This window comes from Magallana gigas, chromosome 5 (assembly GCF_963853765.1).
Source record: "Magallana gigas chromosome 5, xbMagGiga1.1, whole genome shotgun sequence".
Lineage (NCBI taxonomy): Eukaryota > Metazoa > Mollusca > Bivalvia > Ostreida > Ostreidae > Magallana > Magallana gigas.
Genome location: NC_088857.1, coordinates 47825135 through 47838719, shown reverse-complemented (window position 1 = coordinate 47838719; position 13585 = coordinate 47825135). Strand labels below are relative to the sequence as shown.

Sequence of the window (13585 nt, the reverse complement as noted above, 5' to 3'; positions counted from 1 at the left end):
GAAAAATAGAACTTCTCCTCACTCTTTGAATATTGAAAAAGTCAGACATAATGATATAAATAGAAGAGATTTTGTATTATGTATAACCATATTGATATAGAGGATGAGTTCCATATTATTTTGAAAATGTCCATTTTATCAGGAATTAAGAAAGAAATATATTGAACGTTTTTACTACGTAAAACCTAATGTGTAAATGTAGATAATACAAAAGAACTCAATCTTTACTCCTAGCTGTAAAGTTGAGAAATGCAACATTGAATTTTTTTTCATTGTTATTTCATTCATCTTCTCTGTCTTTTTACCAATGTTACCTCGTTTATCGATTGTTCTTATAATGTTATGTACTCTTATAAGTTGTACAAATTAAAGTAATAAATTGAATTGACAATTTAAAAAAGACACTTATATAGTTCATTCATATTTCCTCTTTATATTCTCAGATCTTTCATCTTCTTTTTGATATATTGACTACCAAAGAATGAGATAGATGCCTTTTAAAAGCAATAATGGAACCTTTCTTCAGACCGGAACGAAGGCCATGTCTGAGGTCAAATTCTTTGTTTCTGAGTCGACACGAATGATCGGATTGCTTGTAGCGGGGGCGTGGATGATTTGATCACCCCCCCCCCCCTCCCTTAAAAAATATTCCCTTTAGTTTATACATCAGATTAAAGTGGCCAAATTTCCAAGAATACCAATCAGAAATATTCAAAATTTCTATATGCATGTTTGTATGTTTTACCTTACGCTTATCATAAATTACATTAAAAAAGCAGATTGTTCCGGAACAAAAACGCATGCAGTACATATATGGTAATAAACTTGCTGCATATTTTGTTATCTTGTTTTGTTACCATTTTTTGAATGTGTGGCAATTCATTAAAACTATCCGCGACCTCATACGTCAAATCTAGAATAGAAAATGAATTCTCGTTTGAATACATCAGAAATGTGGCGCGGTAACGCCCAGCTAATTATGCGCGGCTGTTCCGATGTGTATATATATTCCATCGTTCGGAACGGGGCTAGACAGGTTTGTCAACACACATTAATTAGCGGTGTAATCAGCCTTGTGCCCTCCGTGAAGACTTCGGACGAGGACAACTTTGCATTGTAACATGGAATTGTATAGAGCTTTCTGTGTAGCTTCCCTGGTTGTTGTTATCTTCTCTCAAACAGGTAAGATTATTACGAGTTTCTTATATTTTTTTCTCATGTTTCAGATTCATAAATTTCATTTCATTAGCCTAAGTGAATTGTTTGGGACGATATAAATGATCTCCTAGTGAACAAAACTAGTATGATTGAGGCGTAAGCCATGGATGTAGGAATATAATGATAGTGTGCTTTATTGTCGGAAATAAGTAAAACGTACAGTTGATTATTATGTATTTAAGGTTTATTAACCCTCTTAAAGTCAAGTGTTACTCCATTTGACTATTTAACTAACATCAAATTCCCCCAATCTATACAAGGTTAAATTAATTAAAACAAATTGAAATTAATAAATCTATTGAGGTTACAGGGGGGCAATTTGTGAGGTGAATAATTTATCGAGCTGTTTAATCTCGCCAAGTGTTACCAGGCTATACATCAAAGCACGTCCAAAATTCGACCTCGTCAATAAATCTGTACCTACATATATATATATATATATATATATATATATATATATATATATATATATATATATATATATATATATATATATATATATATGCTTCAATATCGTTTATCTCATAATCAAAACTTTACATGTAATCTGTAAGTAACACCTTTACCTGTTAAATAATTCTGCAGCTCGTGATGTATCAATCATTTCTGATTTTTGAACGCTCTAATTTATGCCATAAAGCCCTAGTTTTGTGATATGGTTTTTGTAGGATAACATAGTGACTACGATAGTTCAGGTGTTCACTACTTCCATATTCTTGTTATGTAGCACTTCTCTTAAAATTCAGAACTTTTTAATATACCATAGCAAAGTCTTAAGATGTTAGTTGATAGAAACTAACAGAACCTTGAAATAACGGGGGTAACGGTAAAAACATTTAATATTTACGAAGTTTAAAAACTAGAAAATCGGGGGGAAATGTCTTTGAGCTTCTATAAGTCCATTCTCAGAATGGTCTTGGGGCCTGAATAACTTTGATATGATACGACAAGTACCAAACATTTGTCTAGTTTCAATACAGTACATGTATATCTTTTACTCTTTTTTTCTTAGGCGAGACCATTCCACTTCGTTTAAAAAGGGATACGAAAAAATATGTTTCTCCAATTGAAAATTTCATTATTCTGACCAACAAATACAGAGTGCAACTTGAGACAATTCAGAACGCCACAGACCCAAAAAATGGCACCGAAACAGCTAGTAATATAGCTGTCCAGAATCTTCAAGATAGCAACACACCAACTGATGACGTCACAACTACACAGGGAACAACCTCCTTAGTTTAGGCAAGCAAATTGTCGTGATTGCAAAAGCTAGGAGACTTTTTACTCTCCCAAACAAAACTTGCCCAATGAAGATATGAATGGGTGCGAGGCAAGGGGGAGTCTGTGTAATCCAGTCGGAAGAAATCCAATTGTTTATTTCGTCTTCTGTTGTGTTTGCTGGCGAACAACAACTAGTGACTATGAACTTGTAGACACAATATTTATTTATTACAATTGCAGCTTTCATTCTATCATTTCGTTCATAAGTTTTCATATTTTCAGATTGTGTTTCATTAAATTATTCTTCACGATTTTCAAATGATTTTGTATTATTTATTTCATATGCTCAGGAGGAAGTTTTCAGTTATATAATAGTTTAATTAAACCATCATTTGAATAAATCTACAAACCGGTTCTTACTATGAACATGTCTACACATCATTTTGTATCTACATTGAAATGAATAAAATATACGCGTTGACAATAAATTACACAGTCTATTCTTATATTACCAGTGTCAGATTAATTAAGAAATTTTAATTAAGAAATGTTTATTAAGAGAATTATTCTAAACTGAGCAGAAAAATGGATTGCTAGATTAACAAACGTTCAAACAGGTTATAAATATTTTATTTACTTGGAAAAACAGTAATTTATTGTTCCATAAGGCGGAGTCGCTTGTATGCTACCTTTTTAACGAAAACTATCATTTATCGCACTAGTGATTTGAAGTTGGATTAATAACGACTGCAGTATATAAAAATCTTTTATGCTATATATAAACATGCACGTGTATATTATTAGCAATAATGAATATTACATCTTCGGTTCGTCTATCTTCTCAACAAATGTAAATAGTCATTTCAAAATCCTGCAAGCTTTAATCTCAACCATATAATTGCTTTGAACGAACAGTAAACAGTTCGACCTTGTTCCTTATCATCAGTAGAAACTTTGGCGATTGTTAACAACTACATGTAGCTAAAATCACATTCACTTATATTGCTACCATCAATTACTTAAGTCAGTCAAAAACTAACGTCATATTTGGCATGTAAATTTACTGACTTTATTTTAACAGCTATCAATAATTCTCAATAACATTTTAGAGACAGCCATTGCTCTCTTCAACAGTAGAAGGCATTTCAATATCGTGTATCATCAATAACCTTAGCTTCACCAACGGTAACTTATATTTTTTGGACCAAATAATTAATAAATAACCTGGACAATTTAAAATAAAATTTGCTAAAGCATATGAATTGTCTTTCATTTAGTTAGAAACAACAAGGAAAGGTCACCAAGAAGGAAAGACTAAAAAATAGAGCATTGCAAGTAATTGATTGAGAAACTATATCGGTTAGACCTGATGGTGTGTTATGACTAGAAAAATATCGACTACTGCATGTAAACTTACCTAAAGAAGACATTTCCTAGATGGAGTATTTGAAATATTTGATTTTTAATGTTCAAAGCCATCGAAATTATAAACAATGTCACAAAACACGAAACAGCTGGTTCGCTTGCTCTAGATAACAAAATTCATACTAGTATATATTTTTCGTTTCAAACTAAAAGTGCAAACTATATACCCTAAAACTACTTTAAATTCATCCTGAGGATAATTCGACTGAAATAGCATATAATTATGCATGTATTTGCTCTCAGGTTTTGTACACGTACGTCAAAAATACCGCGTCAGGTTTGACTTATTTCTGACTTATTTTATTTTGTTTTAGAAAAATGGTTCACGATATTTTTAAAAAATAAAACACGCAAAAAGACCACAAGCCTACGTTAGAATTCTGATACCTTTTTAACATATTAAAGAAAATAATTGTATATTAACCGCTAGCTAATAGTCGCTCTGTATTTCAGTACTGTGGAGTTGGGCGACAAGACTTCATTATTAATTATCCAATATTTCGATCAGGGGTCAATAAAATACAAACGCCCTCTCACGCACAGGTCGATGAGACAGGCATGTTTAATGGCGTGTCAAACAAGCTTTACTGACAACCCGGCCCATTATGTACTTTCAATAAACGATTATTTCCTAGATTACCGTGACGGCGGTATAACAAGGTGAACGAGGTAACGGGGATCACATTTTTACACATATACGTGATCTGGCGACGAGCATATGAAATATAACCTTATAAAACAATGTCCTTGTTTACTTTGACGCCATTTGACCAGTAGTGACGTCATATCGTTCCAAAGCTCCGTCAATTTAAAGGTATTTCTAAAAATAAGAGTGTGTATGTTTTATGTCAAATGATAATGACGAAAGCCTTGTTTTAATAAGAAAAAAGAATATAGAAAACGGCTTATGCCCTGAATTGACTATAGACGATAAACTAGATAATTATTTTAATAAGTAAGGAATTATATTTTTGTAAAGAAATTGCGAGGTAATTGCATACCTAAGTTTTGAGGTTTTTAAAAATAATTTTCAAAATTTAAAGCATCAAACAAACAAAAACAAAAATAATCAAATTTAAGGAAGTTCAGAGGGTGCTCCGATGAAAAAGGATATTTTTTTTTCTTTTGATCACCTGGCTAATCATAACCCAAATAGCGCTCAGAGGCAGTTGCGCCAAAGGCGCTAATATTTGTAGTGCGCCATATTTTCTCGTTTTACAGTACTTGAATGTTATCTGATTTTTTGTCGGTATATTTAATATATGAAGTATACCTGTAGTTTATAAGTTACACAATGAAAAGTTGGAGACAACATAAGTTCAGCATATATTGGGATTACAACAGTAGCATCAAGATCACAGGTAAAATCTTGGATGCTCCTATTGCCAACAAGTGCTTCAATTAAGCCCTAAAACCTCGACATATCGGTCGCTTCTAGTCGGCCTTCTTTTAGAGATTGTTTACCTTTTTGGCTGTATGTCGAGAGAATTCTGTACATAGTAAATAAAGCACATTTCTCCTAAATATTTTTTTTGTAAATAACTATTTTTCCCTAGAATGAATAAAAACTGATAACAACAAAAACAACGTGACATGTCCCGTGAGCCAATTTGCGTTGATCTGTTTACCATAATGTATATTCAAGGTATTATAGATAAGTGTACTAGTATATGTGTTTTTGATTTTTTGTACTTTTTTGATCGAATGTTTGTTGTTGTTTTTCTAACCTTCATTGAATCTCCATGTACGTGTATCATATGTATCTACGGACCACGAAGTTGTTAACTCATCACAAGCAAAACGCAATTAGGAATCCATCAGCGTGTGGCACAAAAATATGAACTCAGGAAACCGATAACACATTAAAAGTCCCACTGATTATTAATTATCAGTAACATTTAATATATAAGACAGTCTGACCTTGTCCATTAATGTCCCGTTTATATATATTTTTGTTCTTAACTTTAGAAGAAAAAAAACTTTTTTGTCTATAGTTTGCATGACGGCTATTATATCATTGACACTGGCGTCGGAAGCAAATTGAAAGTGGGGGGGGGGGGGGCTAGACTAATCCTCAGAAATATTGAGGAAAAAAAACTAATTCCCAAAATCATGGAAATCCTAATCCGGGGGGGGGGGGGGGGAGTATACCTATACTTCAAAAATTTTTCCCCCCAATTCCTAATCCGTGGGGGGGGGGGGGGGGGGGGGGCTAGTATGCCTATAACTCCAACTTCTCAGTCTTTCAAGGTAAATTTAGGAACAATTTTCTTTGCTGCGAGATAAAGTGGGGGGGGGGGGTGGGGGAGGGGGGGGGGGCTGAACCCTATATGATGCTATGTTCCTAATGGTTAGGTCTAACTTTGCAAAAAAAGTGGGGAGGCTAAGCCCCCCCTAGCCCCCCGGTTCCGACCCCTATGATTGAAAGTTTCATTTTGCTGTTTTATTTTAAATACCGAAAATCTTTTTGGAAAGATTGAAATTTGATCAAAGAATGTGGGGGAATAAGCCGTTGCAAATGCCCACGACCTTCTCATACCTCTAATAAGAAGTTATAAACGTACGAGTTAACTGGGCAAAAAAAGGCGTAACTGTGCTTAAATTTATTGCCTGACGTCATGACGTCAGGCATATCTAAGGTTTAAAAGTTGCAATCTCCGAAACAGTGCAGACAATGGGACAAGCAATACCATGATATTTCACAAAAAAGATTTACCGATGCATGTTTAAGATGTCAGCATTTACATTCACAATTGATGAAAATGTTATATGGCATGTTATAACAACAGCGAGCAAGAGTTTTCAAGTGAAAGGGACGTTCACCATGCAGTGCACGTGTGTAATCCTGATTTAAAAATAGATCAGGCATGCATTCCACCATATTTGAACGGTGAAAAAAGGGGAAGGGTAACATATTGTCTATTACGGTACAATGTAAGTAATAATTGGTGTTGGATTATCATTATTACAAGAGAGTCATCAGTTTCGGTTAAAACAAATATATATTTATACAGCTGGAATGTTTACTGGAGGAACTAAATCGCCAAAGCGGGGTGTGACCCGATTTTCGTTCAGTTGGGCGATTTCATTAATCTTGAAAAGGGGTCATAACTCGCGTGTCTTACTAAATGTATATTACTATATTTAAAAATTACTAATCAAGTGTGTTTTTTGATTCGATAGAATTCTTCCAAAACATCCGATCCAAAGTATAATATACATGTATGTAGCTGTTACAAAACAAATGTCAAAAAATTCATTTGACCCCCTCCCCATGGATGAGTTCATTTCTTGCGTGAATGGTAATAGCAGGATTTCGCGCCATAATATCTCATTCATAATTTTTGCGCGCCGAATTGTTGACGAGTCTGTTGGGATCATGCGAATACCCCAGAGCACACCATGTGTTTACATCACAGGCACGTAGCATCGGGGGTTGGGATGAGGGAGGCTGCTTCCCCCTCCCCACTGTTTGGCAGATGGCACTTTTCTTAAATTTATAGGATAAATGGAAATATCATGGACCCCCCCCCCCCCCACACACACACTTTTGTAGGAGCATGCAATAAACGAAACTGCAAATAAGGAATTCTAATTGAATTGAAGTTATAGTTAGGGTTTTTTTTATGAATTTGAGAATTCAACTTTTTTTAATTGCTTGTCAAGATGATTTTGATGAAGCTGCCCACACACATTCAAAAACAATACGTGTTTGTATACCCTTTCATATTTCATATGGTTGGAAATTTTTAAAAATGCCTTTCATTTGAATTTGCATCTTAATATAACAAATACAATTTTTAAAAAAATAAATGAATTTCAAGTAATATATATATATGTACATGTTCTAGATCGATGAAAAGACTGACATTTCGTCTTAAATTTGAACGTTCCGTTTATAAATTTATGATCAGCAACGAAAATTAAAATTCATTTCTGATAAGATAGCATAATTAATACATGCATGCTTCCATTGAATAAATTTGTTTAGTCAGGCAAGCTTTTTGGAAAGCTATTACTTGTAGTATTTACATATACTTTAAACTGGCAAATTTGAAATGACAATCACGTACTCATTTAAAGAGTTTAAATACAAAAATGTTGATTACTTTCTAAAAATATTTTATTTACTAATTTACCTCAGTAATCATATACAACCCCTAACGCAGGGGAGTCGACAAAGGGTATGGGGGAGTCGATTCCACCATTTGTAGTAGTCGATTTTTTCCGCTTCGGAAACAGGAGGAATTTAGGTAACACCTTTTGTAGGAATTTAAAAAAATGAGTGGCGTCGGAATCAAATTGAAAGGGGGGGGGGGACTAGACTTGTACAAAATATTGACAAGCAAAAAAAGGTCTTTGGAATGTATAAATTTGCAAAAAAAGTTAGCGCTCCCCCACTCCCCCCCCCCCTCCCCCGCCCCCGGTTCCGACGCCTATGATATATACCACACGGAAGACGGCGGTAGTCAAACCACTAACGTATAACAAGGGGACTTGTTATTCGTCACTGGTCATACTTTGTGTTGATCATTAGTCCGAGTGGTCTATGTGTCTTCTGGTACAACTACTATGCTTTTTCTTTCACAACAAAACACGCATTTGTAATGTGATTTTCCTGCTGATACAATTGGAAGTGAAATACATGCCTAATTAATCGTTGAATGTTCATTAGGCGCACACTGTACGTTTGACTTAGCTTGTATTCTGCATTTTGAGCACAACTACATGCTTTTGTCCAGCGTATGTCCCTGTTGTGTTAACAAGACTCTCAAGAATTCAGAGATGGAACGTTTTATCTTGCCATTTAATTGTTTCTTGCATGCACAACAACCATCTGTTTACAATATGAAATCGTGCAATCTTAAAGAGAATAACATACATTTCATATTTTATAAAAGTAGTAGAAAACGCATATCAAATAATTTCAAGTTATTATTAGCAAATTTTTAATTATTAAGAAAAGAAAAGAAATATACATTTTAACAATGTATATTATTAAGTATAAAAAGAAAATTACATTTTAACAATGTAAACAAAAAGATAAACAAAAAACCCAAAACGCGTACGATTCGAACACCCGCTTTTACAGTGACATTTGTTCTAAGAACTCCTCGCTTACCACTACACCACCGATTCGCTTGTTTAGATGGTATAATATAGCTGATTGTATTGTTATCAGTATAACTCAAACAACTGGACTTAGCAGACCAATCTTAGAAATTAAAAGAAGAAAACTTACTTTTTACCATAGAGTGGGTTTTCGTACCAATTTTTGGAAAATCGAAAAAGATAGACGTTAATATGTGTTATCAATATTCGTTCTTTAAAAAATGGTACGATGACCCACTCTATGAAAAAATATAATTTGAACATCCGATTTCTATATCATTTTGTTGCCAAATAAGCATATAACTATTTTGTTGTCTTAATAACAATTAAATGTGAAGTTACTTTTTGTGGGTTATGGCAGCACTGAATGTATATGATTACATATGTTTAATAAATGTAACAAAAGTGAAATTTGTTAGCAAAAAAAATGTTAGTTTTTTTAATGGACCTGTGTGGTTTTTTGCCTCGGCTTATTCCCCCAGATTCTTTGATCCAAATTAAAGGAAAATGCAATATATTTAATTTTGCTTTATAAAAGAAATAGTTATTCTATTAGCAAATAATATCAAAACAAACCGAAATCCAGAGCAAGTTTACAAACAAATCTTGCCGTTTTGATAAACATGTATTGTACTTGTATACACCAATATAAATGTCATCAAAATTCATTCTCCTTTAATATAAAAACAAATCAAAGCAAAAAATCCCGATGATATTATATGAAGCTTTAAAATATCTATTTTGTTAGGGTTTATTTTGTACTAGTATACTGTTATGCAACATATTGCCTCTGACAAGGGAACCCTCACGAATTTTTCTTCTGATCGTCCTGCACTCTTTTACTGTTCTACTTAGTCTATAATACTGGTCTGTAGTATATGGTCTATTTTCATCATTACAGGATGTCCCTTTCTGTGGACGGCTTGTACTTACCGGTAGTTAATAAACCGATACACTTTTTTAAACTTTAAATCAATTTGATATTTGTTCACTCACAGGACTCGGTATGCATATACTGGGATAAGTCCCCATGGGTCATGCTTGATGTCCACGTTAACTTCTATGGAAACTTTTTTTACATTTTACTCACAGACATGAAAACGTAATTTACCTATATCAGCTACTTTTTTTTAAAAATGACCCAACCTATATTTATATACGAAGATACCCTTATATAAATACAGTAAAAAACCAACATATGCTTGGAACAATGTACTTATATAAAATAACCTTTCTAGAATCTTTACCATGGCAATAGTTTTTAAACAGATTTCTCAGAGATCAATCCTCGATTACGTCATGAAGTTAGATTCTAAATTATATGTTCTCCGAATTCATTTGTGTTTTGTATGAAGGAAAGTACGGGGATGTTTTCCGTTTGCAGAAATTGAATGAAATTCGTCAAAACATGCGAACTTCCTCAGGTATAAACACATCCGCATGGTCAAGATATGCATTGCAGTAGTTTTATTCGTGTATGACAACAAAAAGGAATTTAAAGGAGGAATGTCTTGTTCGACGTTTAAAGTTTAGGGAATTTTCCTAGTGATTGCAATGTACTATACAGTGCAACACAAAAGCATGAGGCCCGAGGGCAATGTGGCTCACACAAGCAATATTATTATACTTTCATGTTAAATACTGAAATCTGATTGGTTTAGATGCAGTTGATATTCCGTTCTATTACCCTCAGCAACACACTTAGCTACGGGTAACACAACGAATTGTTACATGCGCGTAAATCATGCGCGTACGGTTCGCCGTAGAATTCATGTCATTTCTATATAACACTAGTAACAAATTCTCTAAAATTAAGTAATTCAGTATAATAAAATAAATAGTGCCTGTTTGGGAGGATAACAGTTGAAATTGACACCCCGAGGAAACCATTATCAACCTACGGTTACCCTCCCAAACAGGCACTATTTATATACTAGTACATGTAATGCTGAAGTGTGGCCCAGATGTGGCTCGTCGCAGCTTTTGTGCTGCAGTTGTAGATAAGGTGTCGTATGTACAATATATCTCCAATTATGAGTGCTTTCACTTTACTAAAATATGCTTTAAATTCATATAGATTTCAATCAGATATTTCAATATTATTCGAAGACGGCTATAACGTAACTAATGTTTACTACATTGCGGGATGTATTGTTCAATTCTACTAAAACTTGCTTCATATATTTGTAATGTGTGAAATTAATCAAATTTTAGAAAGTGATATACATATACGATCAAAACACGGCCTGCACAAAATAATATTGATGATGTAAGGCTCAAATCCAATATAAGACAATTTGGTTAATTTTTTTTATATAACGTAATGATGTAATTTAGCTATTTTACTTTTTACGATTAATGCATTCGTTGTTAAAAGAACGATGTAAATATTATAATAAACTGCTTTATTTGAGTTAAGACGGAAGCGATCTTTGAAGAAAAAAACATAACCTGCGTCAGCAATTTTTTTCTGTTTAGATAACGACAAATAACACAACTTGTGTTTATCAAATGACAGTTCTATAACAGATTTCACATTGTATTCGTTTCCTTGCCAGAATTACTATCATTTCTATCAGTATCGGTCTGTAAAACTCTTCAATTACAACACTGTGGTTTCATCAATATTTGTTGATTACTACTGATTTTTGTGGATTTCGTTGTTGAGTTGATCCACAATTAATCTAAATGTTCATTAAGTACAATATCCATATACTTATTTTCTAATTTGTTTATGGTGAAAAATTGATAGGATCGTTGTCCACGAATTGAAGTCTCCTTGAAACTGTACTTTTTTTTATTTATTCACGAAGACTTATTCTAGCGAATATTGAAGAAACTACATAAGTTATAGAAGTGTTGTTCAGCGAAACATCTAAGCTTTTCATCTCGTACAGGAAATAATACTTTAAGATCTTCATGGATACGTTAAAGTGTACAAGGAAGGCAGTTCACTCCAGAAATGTCCACTTCCTAATAGAGGTCATGAAAATTAAAGCTACTTATGAGACCCTATATCCCTCTAAAAAAATGAATCCTTTATTTATAAATATATTTGTGCATTTTAAAGTCAATATGCATTTCTATATCTTTTAAACACATAGCATTTTCCAACACATTTCTTCGATTTTAACACCATAATCGGAAATAGTAATATAAAAAATCAATAGCACTTTCCTTGTACTAAACAAACGTCTTCCTGTTTACGTTTAGTTACGGACCTCGTTTAAAACACGGTCTGTGAGTGCGGAAAGTTAGTTCTTAAGTGTTGTTGTTGTTTTGTTGCTGTGTTTTTGTTGTTGATGTTGTTGTTGTTAACTTTCAGTTCACTATTTGCTAGACAGATACCTACCCCACCCCGTCTTTCAGATATGTTAATATACTGAATGGCCGTACCCATTGTATGACTACCGGGTATTTAAAACTTCTAGGAAAAAGCAACCATCTAAGAAAATAAAGGTTGAAAATTCAAATAAGATTTAAATTGTTTTTTATGCATGAAACACTCGGACTCTTTCCTGGGTCTCACTGTACGCCTCTACACGACGGTAAAATGCTCTTTACAATATGAATATTAAGTTTTTACTACGAAAAATTATTTTCATGTTTTATTGGTCGATTTTATTGATAATCCTTATCGAACTTATTGTCTGGAGTTTCCAATTCTTAAGTAATATTTCCCTTTTCCGCCGCAATCTCTGCAGTGTAACTAATTAATTTTTTTAAATGAGTGTTATATCAAATAATATAGAGTTAATGGTTTACATTGCTGCAGTGTAATTAGATATCAGGAGGGAAAGTACAGGAACAACCATTCAACTATAAACGCCATTAGACATGTTCTCTGTCTTAGTTCCTGTAAACTAATATTTCAAGTTGTCTGTGGTATAATCTTCTAGTTCCTTTGTTAGTTTCCTATTAAACAGGCTATAGTAACTACACATTTGGAGAATGCACAAATTATTTTCCATATTCAGCAGTAACTGTCTCGGCTACAGATCGAAAAAGAACCAACCCCTACCCACGAAACATTCCCCATGTAGGGTCATTTTCACCCTGCATTCGCCCCATCAGGACATTTTATGCCCCCCCCCCCTCCTCCAGTGCAAAAACAACTACCGACACTGTTCCTGTAAATGTTTTACAGAAAAGGAAATGTTATGCAAGACATTTTCATAGTTTTAAACTGTTTAATCAATTTAAAAAAAAAAAAGGGGGGGGAGGGGGGAGGTTATTCTCTGAAAATGCGATAATTCTTTAGGATCAATGGGTTATATCATCTTCCGGGAAAACACATAGGGTTTTAAAATACTGCCAAAAAAGTAAGCGATGCAAACCAAAACTATATCGAATGCAATTACTTAATGTAAATGAAAACTTTTTACCGGAAGGGGCGGGGTGATGGTGCATTGCCGTCAAGGAAATTTTTTGTAGAAATCATTCCAAGAATAGCTATTAATTATTCCAAAGATTTAGAATTTTTGACATGTTCAAGATTTGTCAACTAGCTTTCACAAGGAGCAAGCAATATCCCAATAGAGTCCTAAAGAGACAACTCGAGCGAGAGCTGTCTTGAGGGACTCAGCTGGATTCATCGCACTCGTTA

General features: G+C 33.7%; 1 long non-coding RNA gene across 1 annotated transcript; it reads left to right on the top strand.

The window, feature by feature from the left end:
• Positions 1-1024: 1024 nt before the first annotated feature.
• On the top strand, positions 1025-2755 carry LOC105337609 (uncharacterized). The gene is made up of 2 exons (XR_901664.3): positions 1025-1182; positions 2231-2755. It is a non-coding gene; the product is annotated as an uncharacterized lncRNA (long non-coding RNA).
• The last annotated feature ends 10830 nt before the right edge of the window (positions 2756-13585 follow it).